The sequence below is a fragment of the Tamandua tetradactyla genome, chromosome 8, assembly GCF_023851605.1.
Source record: "Tamandua tetradactyla isolate mTamTet1 chromosome 8, mTamTet1.pri, whole genome shotgun sequence".
NCBI lineage: Eukaryota > Metazoa > Chordata > Mammalia > Pilosa > Myrmecophagidae > Tamandua > Tamandua tetradactyla.
Genome location: NC_135334.1, coordinates 112,710,035 through 112,731,807, shown reverse-complemented (window position 1 = coordinate 112,731,807; position 21,773 = coordinate 112,710,035). Strand labels below are relative to the sequence as shown.

Here is a 21,773-nt window from a genome sequence, read left to right as displayed (position 1 = left end):
CCCTGAAGTTTGCTCTAATTATGTGCTTACTGTTAAGTGAGATAATAAAATGTCCTTGTTTATGATTCTTGACTTGCAACTAAAGGCATCTTCACCAATATCTACCTAGTACCATGTACTAGCAGTGTGCCTTTAGGCACATCACTTAATTTCTCTGCCTCCATTTCTGCACTTAGGTCATAGAATTGTCATGAGGATTAAATGGCAGGCATATGAAACATTTTCTAATTTGCAGTGGAACACAATGGCTTATAGCTATGACTTTTATAGGTATCATCTAGCAAGAAAGTTCAGGTCTGGGGCAGTGACTGCAATTTCTGACTTCCCCATGTTTACATTTGTGAACTTCTGGTTATTTCTCCCAGAAATTTTCTATAAACCATTGACAATGGGAAGGATCCATGTTTTTAGGGTCTCTTACCCCAACTATTGCCAAGCCTGCGAGGGGGAGGGACAGGAGGGAGATATTTTTATTTTTTCTTTTTAAACTTTACAGAATTATGACATGTTCTTTCTTTAGAAATCAGGGGAAAATGCAGAAAGCAACATGGGAAAATAAGAAAATTCCCACATGATTCCTTTACCCAAAGGAAATCATATGAACACTGGTACATGACCTCCCAGACTTTTTTTGGAGGTGGCTGCTTTAAAAAGGGAAAGAAGAGACAAGCACCATGGTACACTGCTTCTGGGAGGGGGAACTGGTAAAGCCTTTTTTGGAAGGCAGCTCTGAAAGATCTTTGAAAAAAATGCACCTACCCTTTGGCCCAGCACTTTTGTTTCTAGGAATCCATTTCTCCAGCAACAACAACAAGGGTGTTAGATCCATATACAGAGTTTGCAACCTGCCAGGTACTACTCCGAGCACTTCATGTCCTCTCAGTCAGTCCTCATATCAACCCTGAGGGCAGTACTATTTTATTTTATAACAGTTTTATTGAGATACAACTTACACACCACACAATTCACCCACATAAAGTGTACAGTTCAATGGTTTTTAGTACATTCATAGTATCACACAACCATCACAACTCATGCTAAGGCCCAGGAGCACAGAGATGTTTGTCACTTTGTGTACAGCCGTGTCCCCAGCACTTAGAACAGGATGTGGCACATAGTAGCTGCTCAATAAACATTTGTTGTTAAAACGAGCAATTCCTTAGGAGAAAGGACTGTAAGGCAGGAGTTTATACAGAAGCACTCATGCAGACTCATGCCCTCTGTGCATGAATTCATGTAGTAGTTGCATCATTTCTGACACACAAAAAATAACCTGGGAATCTCAGGGCCTTCAACAAGAAAAAAATAAGGCTCCCGGAGAGTCAGTACGGAGCTGAGAGTGGCCTCCTGGGCCACATGTTCCCAGCTGCCTCCCAGCCAAGCCCCAGCTCTCTCAGGGGTCACCAACTGGAGCGGCAGCGAGGCCCCCTCCTTCTTGCTGGACCTCTCCAGTCCTATCAATAAACCACTCTCCCAGCTAACAGAAATCCAATGCCAAGACGCCAGCAGTGAATATTCTTTTCATGCCTGAAAAGATCTTAAAAATCAATAAGCAGTAGAAAGACAAGAAAGCCAAGTCTTTTTCTTTCTATTGTTTTTCAATATTTGTTTAATTTGTCGTCCTGGTTAAGGGCTCTGAAGAAGCCAAAGGATCAAGGGCTCTTCTGGTGCAAACAGCGCAGGTGTGTATTTCATGCACATCGTCCCAGGTTAATGAGACAGCCGGGTGGGCTGGGAGACAATTAGCAGAGGACCGGGGACTGTGGCTTTACCGGGCTGTGCCGGAGTGCGGGGACAGGAAGGACCCAGAGATTACAACAGCCGCAGAGTACGAAAGTCAAAGAGTCAAGATAGTGAGTTGTACCAGAAATGATGGCAGACAGAGCCGGGACAAGAGAAAAGCGAGCTGGATGTAAGATGGGCTGCTCCTCACAGACCGTGGTGAAGCCTCAGCTCTCTGAACATCCCCTCAGTTCCTTAGGGAGTGATGTCCGCACCTTCCCTTACTCTGTCCTGTTTATGATGCCCACACGATGGAGGGCAGATTGTCAGTGGAGATGGACTGAGTGTCACCTCCAATGGTTCAATCACCAAGTCCTGCCAATTTTACTCCTAAGTAACCCTTGATCTGGTCCATTCTCTCCATCTCGACTGCCACTAATTTAGTTCAGTCACCACCACCACCTGCCTGGACTGTTGAAACTGCTTCCTATGTGGTCTTCCAGTCTGAGTGCTGCTTTTCCCCAATTTCTTCCCCAGCAGATGGGACATGAAAGGTAACGCTGCCTGGTGGTTAGGAACTGGGCTCTGGAGCCAAGTTCCCTAGGTTCAAATCCTGCCTCCTCCAGCTATACAACCTTGAGCAGGTGAATTAACTCTCCTGCACCTCAGTTTGCTCATCTCTAAAATCAAGCTGCTTATTTTGACCCAATCTGTGAATATCACAGCGAGGACCTTAGAAATCCAATAGAGAGGAAGGGCTTACAACAGTGGCTGCCGCATCCTAACAGGCTCAACACCTGTTAACCAGCATCTTTCTGAAATGCAACTCCCCAAATCAAACCCTCCATGGTTGCCCACTACCGTTAGGACAAAACCCAAGCTCCCCCACCTGCCTTACTGTAAGACTCTGCAAGACCACTCACCTTCCCCAGCTCACTATGGGACTCCCTGATTCACATTCAATAGTCCAGTCAGATTAAATGTCTTTTTGTTCCTCTAGCAAAACAGACCACCAGCACTGCCCCCCCCATATGTCGGAACATGGTCCCCAAAGTTCTCTCCCATCCCCTGTACATTGGCCACTTATTTCTTAAGTATTAGATAAGATAATAGTTTCTTTGGGAAGCTTCTCTCACCCATGAATTTCCAACTAGAGGCCCTACTCTGTGTTCCTATGGTACCACTACTTCTCCATCAATGCACTTGTTTCTTTGTATTTTAAAATTTTTATTGTGAAAAATTTCACAATTTGTTCTATATATATATGTAGAAAATCTATATATAATATAATATATACATAACATTATATATATAATATATTATATAATTATAACTATATAGAAAAAGAAAAAGAAAAGCCAAACAATAAAAAGCACCGTATAATAGTACAACAAGCTCCCATGTATTTCCAATGATTGGGAACATTTTGCCATATTTGCTTCCTCTGTGTGTGTGCATGTGCGTATGCATGCAGGTGTTTATTTTGTTTCTAAGTAAATTATAGACATCATGACATTTCACCCCTAAACATTTCAACTTGCATTTCCAAAAAAGAAAAAGTGAAAGGATATTCTCCCACCCAAACCACAATATCATTATTGTATCTAAAAATTTAACACTAATTCTCTACGATCATTAAAACATGCAGTCTCTATTCAGATTTCCCCAATTATCCCTAAATTCCCTTTTAGAGTCTTTCTGCTACACTGGATTCTAATTGTTCCTTGTCTTGCCTGTTTTTCCCCATTGGGCTGCAAGCTCTGCAAGGAGCAGAGTGTGTTCCCTTTGCAATTTCCAGCACCCAGCTCATGACAAGCCTTCAGTACATATTTATTGAAAGAAGGAACAACCACTGTGTCACACTTTCTCTAGCAAGGAAGGGTCTCTGTTCCACTCCCAATCCCAGTACAGCTGTCCCCCCCAAACACACACACTCATATACATGCACACACATAATTTGGGTTATTGGCATAGCATCCCTTCAATTGTCTAAGTTGGACTGTGGTAGTTAGATTCAGTCATCAACTTGGCCAGGTGAAGGCACCTAGCTCTGTTGCTGTGGACATGAGTCAATGGTAGGTGAATCTCATCTGTTGCTAATTACATCTGCAGTCGGCTAGGAGGCGTGTCTGCTGCAATGAGTGACGTTTGACTTAATTGGCTGGTGCTTAAATGAGAGAACACAACGTAGCACAGCCTAGCAGCTCGGCATTCCTCATCTCAGCACTCCCAGCTCAGCCCAGGCCTTTGGAGATGCAGAAAGAAGTCACCCCGGGGAAAGTTGTTGGAACCCAGGGGCCTGGAGAGAAGACCAGCAGAGACCATCTTGTGCCTCCCACGTAAGAAAGAACCTCAGTGGAAAGTTAGCTGCCTTTCCTTTGAAGAACCAACAAAATAAATTCCCTTTTATTAAAAGCCAATCCGTCTCTGGTGTGTTGCATTCCGGCAGCTAGCAAACTAGAACACGGACATTCCAGAACCCTCCCGCGAGGGACCTCACGATGGCTCCCATACTCCAGCCTGAACTTCCAAATTTGTATTCTCTGGGCCAGAGCTTTGGTTCAGCCCTTCATTATTCCTTGCCCATCATAAAAGTGGCTGATCTGATAGTTTCATGAGTTTCTGATTCACATTCAATAAGAACTTCCAATGGATGTGTTCTCAAATATACATTAGCATGTATGCGTGTTGTTAGCTGTGTTGTGAACAGTATCTTTGGTGACTGTGGAGCTGGTGCTTGTATCAGAAGTCCTAGGATGCAAGCAGCTCCCATTTCCTCTTTTGACAGCTTGGCGACCTGCTTATACAGTAGATAAAGGAAAAACCAGCTCTTTACAGAGACCAGATCATCTCTGGGGTGCATTGCCACCTAGGTTTTAAGAAAATAAATGCCTTCCCAGTCTGTGTTCAGATTCAATGGTTTATACCCCCTCCCTCCTTTTTTTTTTTCATGCTTCTGTCAACCATTTGTGGAAACAGCCTGGAGGTTTTCCCTAGATCCATTTGCATACTTATATGTAATAAAATTTATTAGACATTAAAAAAAAAAGATGTAAAGGAAATGGCTCCTTAAATTGCAATGAATAAAGCAAAAGGATCCAGTGCCTTTTTCCTCCAAGTTGGCCAGCCTATCTAAGTACAGGGTGATACACAGTAGTTAAAGGCTGACGGAGTTTCACCAGAGTTTAGTAGTAAGAGAGTAACTGCTTAGGTTATGAAAAGATTTCTCCATGCATGATGCTCAGTTCTGGGGTAGACACCTTTATTGAGCATGAAGAAGGGCTTCTGTCCCTTGGCTGGAGTAAAATCCCTTGAGCACAATGTCCCATGCATAGCATCCTTTATGGTAGACTTCACCTTCTTTCTCACTTGGAGTTGTTGGTTCTTCTCATATATGACACATCACAAACAGTTTTTGTGCCTGAGCTTCCTCTTCTCTGCAGGACACATGGAGTTCCCACATCTGGAACATTTCTCAGAGCCCCCATATGTCTGAGCAAATTTAGAAAGTCAGGGTTTTGGCCTGGCCCTTCAGCATCCCTGGGTCATCTGAGTCTTGCTTCCAGGGTTCCAAAGTGTCCCTGTCCTGCCTCAGAGTTCACTCCCTAAAAGGCAACCCCACTCAGGTCACTTCTCTGCTTAGAGCTCTTCTGTGTTCCCACCCAGGCTCAGCCTAATCTAGCAGGTCCCCAGCTTCTGCCTTCTCCTCCTCCTGCCCCTGCCCTCCCTTGACCTCAGGCCTATGCTTGGGCATTTCTGAGTGTGCTCGTTGAAACTGTTATGTGCCCCATAAAAGACCATGTTCTTTTAATCCATTCCTGTGGATGCAGACCTCTTGGGGGTGGGACTTTTGGGTTAGGTTGTTTCCATTGAGATATGACCCATGTCATTCATGGTGGGTCTGAATCCCCTTGCTGGAGTCCTCTATAGGAGGATAAAGAAAACAGAGAGAGCCCAGAGACCTCAGAGAAGCCCCAGAGAAGCTGAGACAGGGACACACCCACAGAAGCCGACAGAGGGAGCCACTGAAGCCAGAAGCAGAAGGCAACAAAACCTAGGAGCAAAGGAGCAGCAGATGCTGGCCGTGTGCTTCCCACGGAGGAGTCCCAGGTGCCAGCAGCCTTTCTTCAGAGAAGATGTTGTCCTACCGACGCCTTAATGTGGACATCATTTGTACTATCCACATTACAAATTTGTAAGCTAATAAACCCCATTGTAAAAGCTCACCCACTTCAAGTATATTGCATCTTAGCAGGTTTAGCAAACCAAAACAAGTCTCCAAGTACACCATACTTCCCAATGGCGCTATTCCCTCAGTCTCTTAGTCCAAAACACTCTCCTTCCAGCACCTCACCTTCCTCTGAGAAGCGGGAGAGAAGTTTAAGATGTCACTTGTCCTAGGCCCATTCAATGACCTGCAAAGATCTTGGGCATTCTCTCTCCCAGCCAACACAACAAGAAAACTCACCGCCCTCTCCCTCCCTACATGGGACATGACTCCCAGGGGTGTGGACCTTCCTGGAAATATGGGACAGAAATCCTAGAATGAGCTGAGACTCAGCATCAAGGGATTGAGAAAACCTTCTCGACCAAAAGGGGGAAGAGAGAAATGAGACAAAATAAAGTGTCAAGGGCTGAGAGATTTCAAACAGAGTCGAGAGGCTATCTTGGAGATTATTCTTACACATTATACAGATAATCACCTTTTTAGTTAAGGTATAACAGAGAGGCTGGAGGGAAATACCTGAAACTGTAGAGCTGTGTTCCAGTAGCCATGTTTCCTAAAGATGATTGTATAATGATATAGCTTTCACAATGTGACTGTGTGATTGTGAAAACCTTGTGTCTGATGCTCCTTTTAGCTACCTTATGTACAGATGAGTAAAACATATGGATTAAAAATAAATAAATAATGGGGGGAAATTGTTAAAATAAATTTAGTAGATTGAAATGCTAGTGATCAATGAAAGGGAGGGGTAAGCGGTATGGCATGTATGATTTTTTTTTCTGTTTTCTTTTTATTTCTTTTTCTGAATTGATGCAAATGTTCTAAGAAATGATCATGACGATGAATATACAACTATGATGCTATTGTGAGTTATCGATTATATATCAAGAATGGAATGATCATACAGTAAGAATGTCCGTGTTTGTATGTTGTTATGTTTAAAGAAAAGAAGATCTTGGGGATAATAGGTGTTCATTAAATAACTACAGAGTAGGCGAACAGAAGTATCATCCTCCCTGCCTCCCTCCCTGGTCTGCCCCAGCCTATCCCAGTCTTACTTCCATGAGTACCTACCCCACTCCAGCCCTGTCCCCATTTCCCTGCTGCCAAATGAGCCTGGGACACAGACTTGGCACACAGCTTCCAAAAGGCTGCCAGCCTTCCCAGTTGTAGCCAAAGAAATTGTGCAAGGATGGACAGCAGGCCTGGGTTTTTTTATTTTGGAAAAAGAAAATGAAAAACATAAACAAAAGAAATTTTCTTAGAAATAAATATCTTTATATTCTGAACTCCTTTTGAGGTAAACTAGCTCTTAGGAGACAGAGAGCTAGAAGATACGGCCCCTCAAACCTCAAATAGAATTTTCAGAATACAATTTTTATGCACATCTACCAAAAATTTATAGACGTCTTAATTATTCCACGGATTATTTTATACTGGGGGTGTGAGTAGGGTATCAAAGACATCTCCTTGGAACAGAGAGCTCATTGCACACTCACCCTTGTCACTGGTCCCTGCATTATGCTGGCACACAGCAGGGACAAGCTACTGACCTTTAGAACATTTTGCTAAGAAAGAAGTTTTACTGGGCACAGATAAAAATCTGGCAGGCCAAAGCTCTAATAAATCCGGGAGGTGTAGAAGGAAGAGGACTGGAGCTTGGTTCCCAGGCCACACAAACCCAGGATAGGAACTCTACTTCCTCACCTACCAGCTGAATGCCCCATCTTGGGCAAGTTCCTTAACCTCCCTGAGCTCCTGTTCTCCTCCTTCAGCTATACATGAGGAGTAATAACTTTCTCAAAGGATTCTTCATGAAAGTTAAATGAGCTACTGTATGGATAGCAGGACATAAAAACTACTTTGGTCTCAGTTTGGGCCAAAGCCACAGGACCATAGACGTAAAGTGTGCCGCCATCATGGTGGGCTTGCAAAAGAAACAGCACAAAACTGGGTTTCCACTTTACCTGACCCCCTCCAGTCCCCAAGAGAGTTTGGAGGGTCTAAGGAAAATTGAGAGCAGAAGAGAAATTCTGGAATGCACAATAGGTGTACCCAAGAGCCAGTTGCCCACTTCCACTCCCTAAGAAGTGTTGCCGCAACTTGAGCCGGTGTCCGATTATTGCTTGAGAAATCCAAAGCACAAGAGAAAGATGGGGTGGCTAGTGAGAGTGAGGGGGTGTGGTAGCTTTGGATGTGTCAGGGTAAAGAAAGGTAGAGTATTTTCTCTAAGCCTCAGGCATCCCAGTGAGGATGTTTAGACCCTTTTACAGAGGGCCCACACATGCCCAGGGAGTGAGGAAGGAGTTTTAGCCAACCAGCTTCAAGGGACCAGCAGTTCAGAGATCGCCAAAGATGAGGACGGAGGATGTTCTCTGAAGTATCCACAAAGGTGTGCTGAGAGATAAAGAATTAGGTTTAAACCCCCCACCACGCCCAGCCTGTGGGATTCCAGTTTACCACAGTATGTCAGGTAATCAGGTAAGAGCTTCCTGTTTCTCTCCTTTCCTCCTCTCCATCCCTCTCCCCCAACCCCTGAGGGGTCAGAATCCCTGGCGAGCAGGAGGAGGAGGAAGGGGGAAGCACAGGGTGGGAATCAAGAAGCTGACCCCAGCTCCCTTTCCAGCTCCAGCCCCAGTGGGAGGAGGGACAGAGGCCTCAGTTTGGAACCAACTTTGAAGGTTTGGGTTATTCCACTTGACCACACATATCAATTACAGCTGTGACAATGCTGTAACTAGAAGTGTCTAAAGAACTTCTTATTCCCAAAGAGTGGCCAGGAAGAACTGCCCTTGGGTCCGGGCCAAGGTGGCAGCTTAGCAATGTGCATATTTTAGTTCGTCCTCCAGAACAACTAGTAAATAACCAGAAACAGTACAGAACAGCTCCTGGGGCCACGTCAGTGACCAGACACACAGCATACTCCAGTCTGGACCAGCTGGACCGGCTGTGAGCCCGCCCAGAACCGTGAGTTCCCCAAGCTGCGGTGGATGGCGCCCTTCCTCAACAGGCGGCTTCCCAGAGGGGAAAGGAAAGAGACTTTACCAGCAGCAGGGGCTGAGCCCAACCAAATGCCAATAGTGGAATTAATTAACAAACTCTGACTACTAAAAATAGGCCCCCAGCTCAGGTGAACCTGGTCAAAGCGAGGTCACTCATTTTTGCCCCTGTGCCAAGGGGGCAGGGTTGACGGAAAAAGAACAAAAGAAAAGAAACAGAGGTTTTTGTGGCTGTGTTTCTACAAAGGCTTGACTGCCTTTGAATACAGCAGTGGGGCTTCTCAGGCTGCAACTGCCCCAGGCATAGGCAGAAACAAGCTCGTTTGAGGGCGTCTCTGGAGCCTGTGCCTTCCCCAGGGGAGGGGTGAAGCCCAACTCAGGTGGAATCCCTCCCTCAAGGAATTCAGACACCAGGGCTTGGTAATTTAAAGCCATCAAAACCAAAGAGTGGCCAGAAGAGTCGGGATTTTCCCCGGGTTTCACGCAGGGCTAGGTGTGGTAGATTGCATTATGCCCCCCACAAAGCCATATTCAAGTTCCAGCCCCCTAGTTCCTGTGGATAGGGACTCATTTGTAAAAAAGAATATTCACAGATCCTGTGTGGATGGGGCCAAAGTCAATCAGGTGGGCCTTAATCCAGTATGAGTTGAGTCCCTCTAAGGAGAAGAAATCTAAACAGAGACACAGACGACTGAGCGGGAAAAGGAGTGAGGAGGCAAAAATGGAGGCCCATGGCCGTGAGCAGAGCAGCGCTCAAGCACCGGCAATGCTGCTTCAGAGAAAGCATGCCCACCCACACCCTGAGTTTGGGCTTCCAGCCTCCAAAATGGTGAGACAACAAATTTCTGTTGTATAAACCAATCCATTTGTGGTATTTGTTATAGCAGCCCTGGCAAACTAAGAACTGGGTAAGGATAGGGCCCAGAGAAAAAAAAATTAAAGGAGCAGCAATAAGAAAAAGTAGGCTCTCTGAGTACATCCCTGAGTCCTGTTCATTTACGTTGTTCTTATATAGCAACTTAGCTACAGTGAATAGTAAAGTAAGAGATTCTATTCATTGAGCAATTATTATTGTTTCAAATTTCTCAACTGTCACCATGGAGCAAACCCATCTCCTCCAGACCAGTCAAAACAACAAAGCATTCAACAACACCTGCATTCCTAGAACGGACAACTCGAGTACAGATGCTCTGCAAACCCAGTGGCAGGAAGCCCCTGACCTCATGACCCAGAGAAAAAGATACACTCTAAACTGGCTGCAGGGCTTGGAAGCCAGAGAGACACATAACACTCCAAAGAAAACTGAAAAAGAGTTCCATCTCTTGAGCAACTTACTCTTCTCTGTACTTCAATTTTTCACCTATAAAATGGGGATAATAAAAGTATCCAAGTAGATTGAATTGTGTGCCCCTGCTTGGACATATCCTTAGGCTTCATCCACATTCTGATTGGTGTGGATTCATTGTAAATAGGATCTCTTCATGATGTTGCTTCAGTGAAGGGGTGGCCCAGCTGAATCAGGCTGGGAGTACTGGGGCCCTTTATGAACAAAGGAAGGTCAGATGGAGGGAGAAGCGGCGTGAAACAAGGAGCCAAAGTCAACAGAACCCAGAAGAGAAAGGAAAAGACACCGCCATATGCATTGTCATGGTATGGAAAAGCCAAGGACCAAGGATCACTGGCCCAAGATTGCCACAGTCTGTGGGGAGAAAGCATCGCCTGGTTGACACCTTGATTCTGGACTAATTCTAGCCTCAAAAACATAAGCCAATAAATTCCCATTGTTTAAGCCAACCCATTGTATGGCATTTGTTTTAACAGCTTGGAAATTAAAACATCATCCCACAGGGTTATCATGTGGAACAAATGAGGAAATCCATGCAAAACACTTAGATCAGTGCCTGGCACAGGGCAAAGCACTCAGCACGCATATTATTATACTACACTGCCATACAAAGTGAAACCTATGATGACCTTGGTTTATTAGCACCAAGTACATTTATACGTGAGGCATGTTGATTAAAAGCACAGGTTTTAGAACCAGACTGCCTGGGTTTGAATCAAGAAAGGATGCCAGGTACACTGTAAAAGTTATCGTTATTAATAAGTAAGATGCAAATAGTAACACATATACAATACATATACTAAGAACTCAACAAATAGCAGCTGTTGTTAAAGGAATGGTCCCCTGAGTAAACCCATATGGGTTATGAAGATTCTAGCCACTCAAAGACATCAGAGGCATTGAATGGGGGTCAGACAGGTAGAGCATTTCCTTTGGCTGCCAGCCAAGCCAGGGACTTGAATTGAGTTGATTTTGTTTGTTTGTTGACCAGCAGAGAGTGGCTCTCAACAAGCGGGACAGCCTGAACCCAGAAACCCATTCTCCTTCAGCTGGACCTCGGTCCTGGCCAGCGGCCCCTCCCCAACCACTCTCAGCCTCTCTCCTGTGTTCCCTGCTCTGGCTCCTTCCTGCAGGGCAGGCCCTACCTGGCAGGGGAGAGATGAGGCGCCACCGCCTTCCAGCCTCCTGAGGCGGTGACAGATCCCCAGGCCCGGCTCTCCCTGGGCCTGGCTCTTGGCTCAGTCCATTCGGTCTGACCTGGGCCCCAGGACCACGGGCTGGCAGGGAAGCAGGCATCAGCTATGAAAAGCCATAGTACTTCCCCAGCCCCTGCAGGAAATAATTGTTTCGCCGATTCCGGACCTGCAAAAGCAAGTGTAACACTGGAGAAAGGAGGGTGGAGCGCCGTTCAGGGCCACTGTTACAGCCGCTGCTCTGTGCATCGGAGAAACAAAGGGGCCTGTGTGTGGAGGACAAAGCTGTGTCAGGAGCCACTGCGTTACTCCTGGGGACGGGGGGATGAGAAATCAGGCTCCCACGCCTTCCCGGGTCCGATGTGCTCTCACTCCGCTACTCGTGGCTGCCAGGCGAGCCCGAGCTGGGAGAGGAGCAGAGACACCCAGCCCATGGGGTTCTGTAATGGGGTCACTGCCCCCCACGAGCGACGGGCTGCAGGTGTGTTAGATCCCCAGATGTCCCGCTCCTCTTCTTTTATCAGCTTTTAGAGATTCACCACAAGTAAAGGCTGGAGGAATCATAGCTATCCTCACTCCAAACGTGTACGGCACCTACTTCCACTCCAACTCCGACGTTCAGGCATGGGCACCTGGCCGAGGCCGACCCCACCCATGCAGCATTCTAGCTGCAGCTGGTGAAGCCAGACTGCAAAGTTCTTAGAGCTGCTATGAGCAAACTCACAAATGGCCTCACGTGCTCATGCCTTCACATCCTGGCTCTGCCACTCATTACCCATGGGACCGCAGGGTGTTTTACTGAGCCTTAGTTTTCCCACCCATAACCTGGATTTACTATTGGGTTACTCGGAGGATTACCTGAGTGAAAGACATGCCTGCAAAGCTCTTAGAACAGTGCTTGGCCCATAAAAAGGGCTCAGGGAGTGTGAAGGACAAATCACACACCACAGCTCGCTTAGAAGAGACAGTGAGTCATGAGCAGGTGGTGTGGAGACCCAGCAGATGTCTGGAGACCCAGGATCCCCAATACCCACCTCCAGCCTTGCCACTGACTATGGCCTAAATTAATCCCATTGGATCCCCGAGGGGAGTCAGTCACCAACAGAAACATGCTCAGGGACCAGGCAGGTGTCATAAAGTGTAGCGGTGCTGACAGTGGCAGCACAGGGTCTAGCAGGGACATTGGGAATGGGGGGAGGCTGCACCAGGCTTTGACAGCCACTGCTCAGCTCTGGCCAATGGCCACAAGGTAGAAGGGTGGGAAGAGAGTGGCTAGGCCCGCCGATTTTTAAAGAAAAGTTAGAAATCTAGATTTTCATGTCATTTCCCAATTTTAAAACACTGTATGGCCCAAGCACAACATTGTCAGTGCAGAGTGAGCTCCAAATCCTGCCCTTGTGATGTCTCACCTGGACATGGAGAGCACTTCTGAGCCATAGCATGCCTGTGGCTTTCATCCCCCGATTTGCCTGTAGGCTGGTGAGCTAATCAGGCCAGTCATTGGCCTAGAGCAGGAGATATTAGGCCAAAAAGACTGAGTAGCCCTTGCATCCCACCCTCATTTCAGTCTATGAAATGGCAGGAGGAAAAAGGAAGCTAAGGAACTGAAGGGAGACGGGCGGGTTCTCCCTAAATGAAAACAGGTCTCTTGGACTAATCCACCTCCTTCAGGTATTCCTCTGCTAAAGAAGGCAGCCCGGACCAAGTGGTGGATCTAAGGGGGGGTTGTGGTGGAACCAAATTAGGGATTTAAACCCCCATAATCTCTATCAATCACCTAAAATGAATTTAAGTCCTCTAAGTAACAAAGTGTGCTTGCTATGCAAATGCAACTTCAAAACAAGATTACTCATAGTGAGATACCACTTCATACTCACTGGGATGAACATAACCAAAAAGACAGATAATAACAAGTGTTGGTGAGGATGTGGAGAAATTAGAACCTTCGAACACTGCTAGGGGGAATGTAAAATAGTGCAGCCATTTTGGAACAAAGCTTGGCAGTCTCTCAAAAGGTTAAACATAGGATTACCATATGACCCAGCAATTCCTCTTTTAGTTATATATTCGAGAGACATGAAAACATATATTCACAAAAAGCTTGTATGCAAGTACTAATAAGTAGCATTATTCAGAAGAGTCAAAAGGTGGAAACAAACCTAATGTCTATCAACCAATGAATAGACAAACAAAATATGGTATATCCACACAATGGAAATTATTCAGCTGTAAAAGGGAATGAAGTACTTCTGGGGAAGATGGCAGAGTAGGGAGCTCCAGGACTGAGTCCTTCCACAAAAACAACCATTAAACAAGCAGAAACTGTCTGAACAACTATTTTGATACTCCAGAGGCCAGAAGAACACTATACAACATCCCAGGAAGAGCGTGAGGAAGAGGCTCATAAATTATGGTTAAGAACCGTAAATTGCTCTTTCCTCATTGTGGCTGCCAATGCCCAGTCCCCACTCTCGTAGCTGGCCACCATGAGGTCCAGTCCCTGGCTAGCTGCTGGTGACTAAAAGGCATGTAAAGATCCTCTTCCCCAAGAACACAGGTGGGCATGGCTGATCATGGTTTTTGATTAGCAAATTCATATCACTGGGTCCCAGTCCTGAGATTGAAGGTGAAAGGATGGAAAAAAATACAATGAAAATAGTAACCAAAGGAGAGCTCGGGTGGCTATATTAATAGCAGATAAAATAGACTTTAAGTGAAAACAGTCACAAAGGGCAAAGGTGGTCATTACATACTGATAAAGGGCACAATTGATCAGGAACATGTAACAATTATAAATATATATATATGCACCTAATAGCTAAGTCCAAAAATATATGAAGCAAATACTGACAGATTTGAAGAGAGAAACTGATAGCTGTGCATTAATAGTAGGAGACTTCAATATTCTACTCCCAATAATGGATAGAATATCTAGTCAGAAGATCAGTAAGAAAGAACAGGACCTGAATGATACTCTAAACCACTAGACCTTGCAGAAATATATAGAACACTGGAGCCAATGAAAACAGAATACACATTTTTCCCAAGTCCACATGGATCATTCTCCAGGAAAGACCATATGTTGAGTCACAAAACAAGTCTCAGTAAATTAAAAAATAGTGAATATACAATACACAATGTATATTCCCCACCCACAATGGAATAAAGCTAGAAATCAAAAACAGAGGGAAAAGGGGAAAAAGACACAAATTTGTGGAAATCAAATTACATAGTCTTAACCAGTGGGGCTAAAGAGGAAATCAGAAAGGAAATTAGGAAATATCTTGAGGTGAATGAAAATGACAATACAACATACCAAAATTTATGGTATGGTGGATGTAGCAAAGGCAGTGCTAAGAGGAAAATGTATAGCTCTAAATGCTAATATTAAAAAAGAAAGAAGGAAGACATCAAATCAAAGACCTAATCACAAAACTGGAGGAACTAGAAAAAGAAGAGCAAATTAAACCCAAAAAGAGCAGAAAGTAGGAAGTAACAAAGATTAGAGCAAAGATAAGGAAAGAGAAAAAAAAATAATAGAATCAACAAAACCAAACATTGATTCTTTGAAAAGATCAGTAAAATACCAACTAGATGGACAAAGACAGAGGCTATAAATAAATAAAACCGGAAATGAAAAGGGGGACGTTATTACCAACCTCACTAAAATAAAAGTGACCATAATTGTGCTATGAACAATTGTATGCCAATAAATTAGACAACCTAGATGAAATGGACAAATTCTTAGAAACACGCAAATTACCTACATTGAGTCAAGAAGAAATAGATTTCAACAAACCAATTATGAGTAAAGAAATGGAATCAGTAATTAAAAACCTCCCAACAAAGAAAAGTCCAGGACCAGATAATTTCCCAAAGGAATTCTACCAAATACTCCAAGAAGACTTAACTCCAATTCAACACAAACTCTTTAAAAAAAGTGAAGAGGAGGGAACACTCCCTAACTCATTCTAGAGGCCAACATCACCCTCATCCCAAAGCTAGATAAAGACACTGCAAGAAAAGAAAAGTACAGGCCAAAATCTCATAAATCTAAATGCAAAAGTCCTTAACAAAATACTAATAAACTGAATCTAACAGTATATTAAAAGAATTATACATCATGATCAAGTGAGATTTATCTCTGGTATGCAAAATTGGTTCAACACAAGAAAATCAATTAACATAATATACCACATTAACAGAATGAAGGATAAAAACTGGATAATCATCTCAATCGATGCAGCAGAGGCATTTGACAAAATATAGCACCCCTTCTTGATAAAAATACAGAACACTAGGAATAGAAGGAAACTTCCTCAACACGATAAAGATACACGTGAAAAGCCCATTGGCTAACATCCTATGGTGAAAAACCAAAGATTTTCCCTCAAAGATCAGGAACAAGATAAGGATGCCTACCGTCACCCCTGTTATTCAACATAATGCTGGACCTTCTTGGCACAACAGTTAGGCAAGAAAAAGAAATAAAAGGCATTCAAATTGGAAAGGAAGAAGTAAAACTTTACTTATTTGCAGGTGATATGATCTTATATACATAAAACGCTGAAAAAGGCACAGTAAAGCTCCAAAACCTAATAAATGAATTCAGCAATGTGGCAGGGTACAAGATAAACACCCCCAAATCAGTAGTGTTTCTATAAACAAGCAATGAACAATTAGGAGAAGAAATTTTAAAATATTCCATTAACAATAGCTACTAAAATAATCAAATATGTAGGAATAAATCCAACTAATGATGTAAAGGACTTGTACAGAGAGAACTACAAAACAATGCTAAAAGACATTAAAGAAGATCTAAAAAAAAATGAAAGGATAGTCTGTGTTCATGGATTAGAAGACAAATATTGTTAAGATGTCAATACTACCCAAAGCAATTTAGAGATTCATCTCAATCCCAATCAAAATTCCAATAACCTTCTTTGTAAAAATGTGATAGCCAATCATCAAATTTATATGGAAAGGGTAAGGGGCCCCAAACAAATTTATATGGAAAGGGTAAGGGGCCAAAAGCCATCTTGGAAAAGTTGAATGAAAATAGAGGATTCACACTTTCTGATCTTAAAATTCATTACAAGCTCACAGTAATCAAAACAGCATGACACAGGCACAAGAACAGACATATAGATCAATGGAATAGAAATGAGAGTTCAGAAATCAACCCTCACATTAACAGCCAACTGATTTTCAGCAAGGTGGCAAAGATTACTTATATCAGTCAGGGTTATCTAGAAAAATAGAACCAACAGGAGAGATCTGTAAATATGAGATTTATAATCTCACACAACCATTGGAATGGAAGATTCCATTCTAAAATCCACAGGGCAGGCTTTGAAGCTTGCAGCTCTGGTGAAGGGTCTGGACAAACTCCACAGGAAAGGCTTGTTGGCCGAAGAAGCAGTGAAAAAGTCTCTGCTTCTTTTAAAGTCTTCAATTGACTGGATTAGCTCATTGGTGGGAGACACACCTTACTTGATCGTAGATGTAATCAGCCACAGATGCAATCAACTGACTGATGATTTAATATACCAGCCTTCCAGTTTATCAATCAGTCATGAAATATCCTCATAGGAACGGTCAGACCAGTGCCTGCCTTACCAGGCAACTGGGCATCATCATCACTTGGCCAAGTTGACAGTAGAACCTGACCATCACAGTCCACCCCTTGTCAACTTGGCAGCTATACACATCACTTTGAAACATGCTTAATTTCCAAATAGAACACAATAATAGACATATGTTTCACCTAACAATACTCAACTGTCCTGCATACAACTGGAAATGCACTATATTTTTCCAGAATACAGTGCAAGTCCTTTGGTAACATTCACTCTTAAACTTTATATCCTATGACTTAAATACTATAACATGAGCAATACAACTTATGTCATATGATAAGAGGAAAATAAGATACTTGCTTACGTATAAATGCAAACACGCTCATTACAAAACAAGGAGGAAATATCCATACCATCACAGTCCCTGTTTCTGTAACTAGTCATGTGGTCATAGTGCATTTTATCACTACCTTCTTTTACTACCCATTCCATGTTCCCTTTGCCCTCAACAAGCAGCTGGCTGTGGTTCTTTGCCAGGTGGGCTGGCCCAAACCTTCATTCTTGAAGTTTGTGGGTCAATGGTAATCCTGCCTGGATTGGACTGTGGAAGTTTTCCATTTACTTTAATCACAGGGCGGGGTAGTACTAAGAGACACCCTCGGGGATCTCCTGTATCCCGAGTATGCTTTTTTTTAACCTCCATTGTGTAGTTGCAGTCCTATTTCCCCTTGATAGTCAGGATCAATCACCCCAGACAGAACTGCAATCCCCTTTTGTGCCTCTTGATTCAGTTGCATGAGAAGCCCAAAGTGGCCAGGTAGCAGTATTAACTTCCCGTTTAATGGAATCATTGTCCTGTCTCTTGGTAGGACCACTCCTCTTTTCAGAACTAAGACCTGTAGACCAGCCAAGGTTAGGGTTTCAAGGACAGGAAGCAAAAATTTTCCTCATGGATCACTAGGGGTGATAGTGAGTGGTGCCAATCCCATTTCCAACCTTGATTCCTGGACCCGTGAATCCTGACTATGGAAGAAACAGCACCATATAGTGGACACTGATTCAGAGCATTTACAGTCTCCTGGAGAACACTGCCCCAGCCCTGCAAGATATTGCCACCTAGCTGGCACTGTAACTGGGTCTTCAAAAGGCCATTCCACCATTCTATCAACCTCTGGATGATGGGGAACATGGTAAGACTAGAAAATTTCATGAGCCATGTACCCATTCCTGCACTTCATTTGCTGTGAAGTGGATTCCTTGATCAGAAGCAATGCTGTGTGGGATACCATGACAGTGGATAGGGCATTCTGTAAGTCCATGGATGGCAGTTTTTGCAGAAGCATTGCATGTAGGGAAGGCAAACCCATATGTGGAGTATGTGTCTATTCCATTTAGAACAAATTGCTGCCCCTTCCATGATGGAAGTGGTCCAGTATAACCAACCTCCCACCAGGTAGCAGCTTGATCACCTTGGGGAATGGCGCTATATCGGGGACTGAGTGTGGGTCTCTGCTGCTGGCAATTGGGTATTCAGCAGTGGCTGTAGTCAGGTCAGCCTTGGTAAGGAGAAGTCCATGTTGCTGAGCCCATACATAAACTCCATCCCTACCACCATGCCCACTTTGTTCATGAGCCCACGGGGAAATGGCAGGAGTGGCTGAGGAAGGACGATGTCTTATATCCACAGGACAGGTCATCTTATCCACTTGATTATTAAAACCTCCCCCTGCTGAAGTCACCCTCTGGTGAGCATTCACATGGGAAACAAATATCTTCACGTTCTTTGCCCACTCAGGAGGTCTATACATACCTCTTCTCCAGACCTCTTTGTTAACAATTTTTCAATCACGTACCTTCCAAGTCCCCTGACCATCCAGCCAAACCATTACCAACAGCCCATGAGTCAATATACAATTGCACCTCTGGCCAGTTCTCTTCCAAGCACTGCTTGAAGTTTCACCGACTGGGAGGATTTCCCCTCACCACTGTCCTTTAAGCACATCCCAGAAATGGGTTGTAGTGCTGCAGCTGTCCACTTCTGGGTGGTCCCTGCATATCATGGAGAACCATCTGTAAACCAGGCCCACGTTTTCTCTTCCTCAGTCAAATAGCTGTAGGGAACTCCCCAGAAGGCCATAGTTCTGATCAGGGAAAGAGAAGGTAACGTGGTAGGAGTGAGGGCCATGAGTACTTGATCCATGTCCTCATGTAACTTATTTGTGCCTTCAGGACCTGCTCTGACCCTATCTCATATGTACCATTTCCATTTTATGATGGAGTGCAGCTGTGCATGCCCAACTTTATGGCTTGGTGGGTTAGACAACACCTAGCTCATGATAGGCAACTCAGGTCTCATGGTAACTTGGTGGCCCATGGTTAAACGTTCAGTCTCTACTAAGGCCCAGTAGCAGGTTAAAAGCTGTTTCTCAAAAGGAGAGTAATTATCTGCAGCAGATGGTAAGGCTTTGCTCCAAACTCTTAAGTGTCTGCATTGTGATTCTTTCAGGGGCCTGTCAAAGGCTCCAGACAGCGTCCCTATTTGCCACTGGCATTTCCAGCACCATGAGATCTGTTGGATTATATAGACCAAGGGGCAGAGCAGCTTGCACAGTAGCCTGGACATATCACAGACCCTCCTCTTGTTCTGGTCCCCACTCAAAACTAGCAGCTTTTCTGGCCAGAGTTCTCTAGAGAAACAAAACCAACAGTAGAGATCTGTAAATACGAGATTTATAAAGGTTTCTCACATAGCCACGGGAATGGAAGAGTCCAAAATCTGCAGAGCAGGCTGTGAAGTTGGCGGCTCTGGTGAAGGGTCTGGACGAACTCCATAGGAGAGGCTCACTGGCTGAGGAAGCAGTGAAAGAGTCTCTCTACTTCCTTAAAAGCCTTCAACTGGTCAGATTATCTCATTGGTGGAAGACGTGCCTCAGTTGATTGCAGATGCAATCAGCCACAGATACAACCAACTACTGATGATTTAATACATCAGCCTTTCAGTTTATCAACCAGCCATGAAATATCCTTGCAGCAATGGTCATGCCGGTGTTTGATCAGACAACTGGGCATCATCATTTGGTCAAGCTGACACCAGGACCTAACCATCACACCACTCAATTAGGAAAGAATAGTCTCTTCAACAAATAGTGCTGGGAAAAGTGGATCTCCACTGGCAAAAAAAAACAAACAAACCCAAAAAACAAAAAAACAGAGGACCCCGTACCTCATATCATATGCAAAAATCAACTTAAAATGTCAAAAACCTTAATAAAAGAGCTAGAAATATCAAACTCCTAGGGGAAAATATAGGGAAGCATCTTCAGGAATTTGTTCTAGGTGATGGTTTCTTAGACTTTACACCCAAAGCATAAGCAACAAAAGGAAAAATAGATAAATGGGATCTCATCAAAATTTAAAACTTTTATTCCTCAAAGAACTTTATCATGATTATAAAAAGACAACCTACAAGAAGGGAGAAAATATTTTGAAACCACATATCCAATAAAGGATTAATATGCAGTATATATAAAAAAAAACTTTCAACTGAACAACCAAAAAAATAAACATTAAAAAAATGGACAAAAGACTTGAGCAGATATCTCTCCAAAGAAGAAACACAAATGGCCACAAAGCACATGAAAAGATGCTCAACATCTTTAGCTATCAGGGAAATCCAAATTGAAACAATAATAGCATACCACTTGACACCCATTAGAATGGTTGCTATTTAAAAAAAAATGGAAAATAAGAAGTATTGAAGAGAATGTGGAGAAATAACAACACCCACTCATTATTGGTGGCAAACTTCAGTTAGACACTACTACCTATCACAGCTTGCCAACCCCCAACCAAAACCATTCCAGCCAATCCTAAAGAACACCTAGGGCAATATATAAGATTCTAAAAAGGTTCTGTGCACTAGGGTAACTATCCAAAACCTACCTCAAGATGGGTCACTGGATCAGATAAGTCCTGAAACCTAGAGGGCCCAGCCTCTCTAGAACATCAGCTGGTTCCATCTCCCTACCCCAAATTATTGACAGCCCCTCCCAACATGAAAAAGTTAGAATGGGCTGCTAAAGAGTGGGAGAAAGACCAAAGGTGAGGGTGGAATTATACAGAGAAGGTAGGGCTTAATAAATGAGTATGACTGCTGAGTCATTATATTGATATCTCATTTAGTCTCTAGTATCTTAGAGCAGCTAGAAGTAAAAATCTAAAATTGTAGAACTGTAACCCATACCAAACTCTGAAATCTGTTCTACAACTAAGTGTTGCCCTGTGCTTTGAAATTTATGGCTTTTTGTATATACGTTATTTTTCACAAAAAAGAAAAAAAAGTCAATTGTGATGATAAAAATACATATAATTATTCCTTCTAGCCTCCAATGTTCTGGAGCAGCTAGAAGGAAAAATCTGAGAGGGTGGTATTGTAGCCCATGACAAACTCTGGGATCTGTCCTGTAACTACTTGTTGAAGAGTGTTTTGAAAACTATTGCTCTTTTTCTTTCATTGCTTTGTAATATACATACAATGGAATAGTATTCAGTCCTGAAAAGGAATGAAGTCTTGACACATGTGACAACATGTATGAACCTTGAAGCCATTGTGTTGAGTGAAATAAGCCAGACACAAAAGGACAAATATTGTACGATCTCACTGATATGGAAGAATTTGAATAAGCAAACTCATAGAGTTAGAATCTG

At 43.6% G+C, this 21,773-nt stretch overlaps 1 protein-coding gene across 1 annotated transcript in view; it reads right to left on the bottom strand.

Annotated features, from left to right (window-relative positions):
* Positions 1-11,653, bottom strand: part of PRR5L (proline rich 5 like) — a 176,185-nt gene extending 164,532 nt beyond the window's left edge. The window contains exon 1 of the mRNA XM_077114430.1: positions 11,440-11,653. The gene's annotated coding sequence lies outside the window, so the exon portion shown is untranslated. The remainder of the gene's footprint in view (positions 1-11,439) is intronic.
* Positions 11,654-21,773: the final 10,120 nt, after the last annotated feature.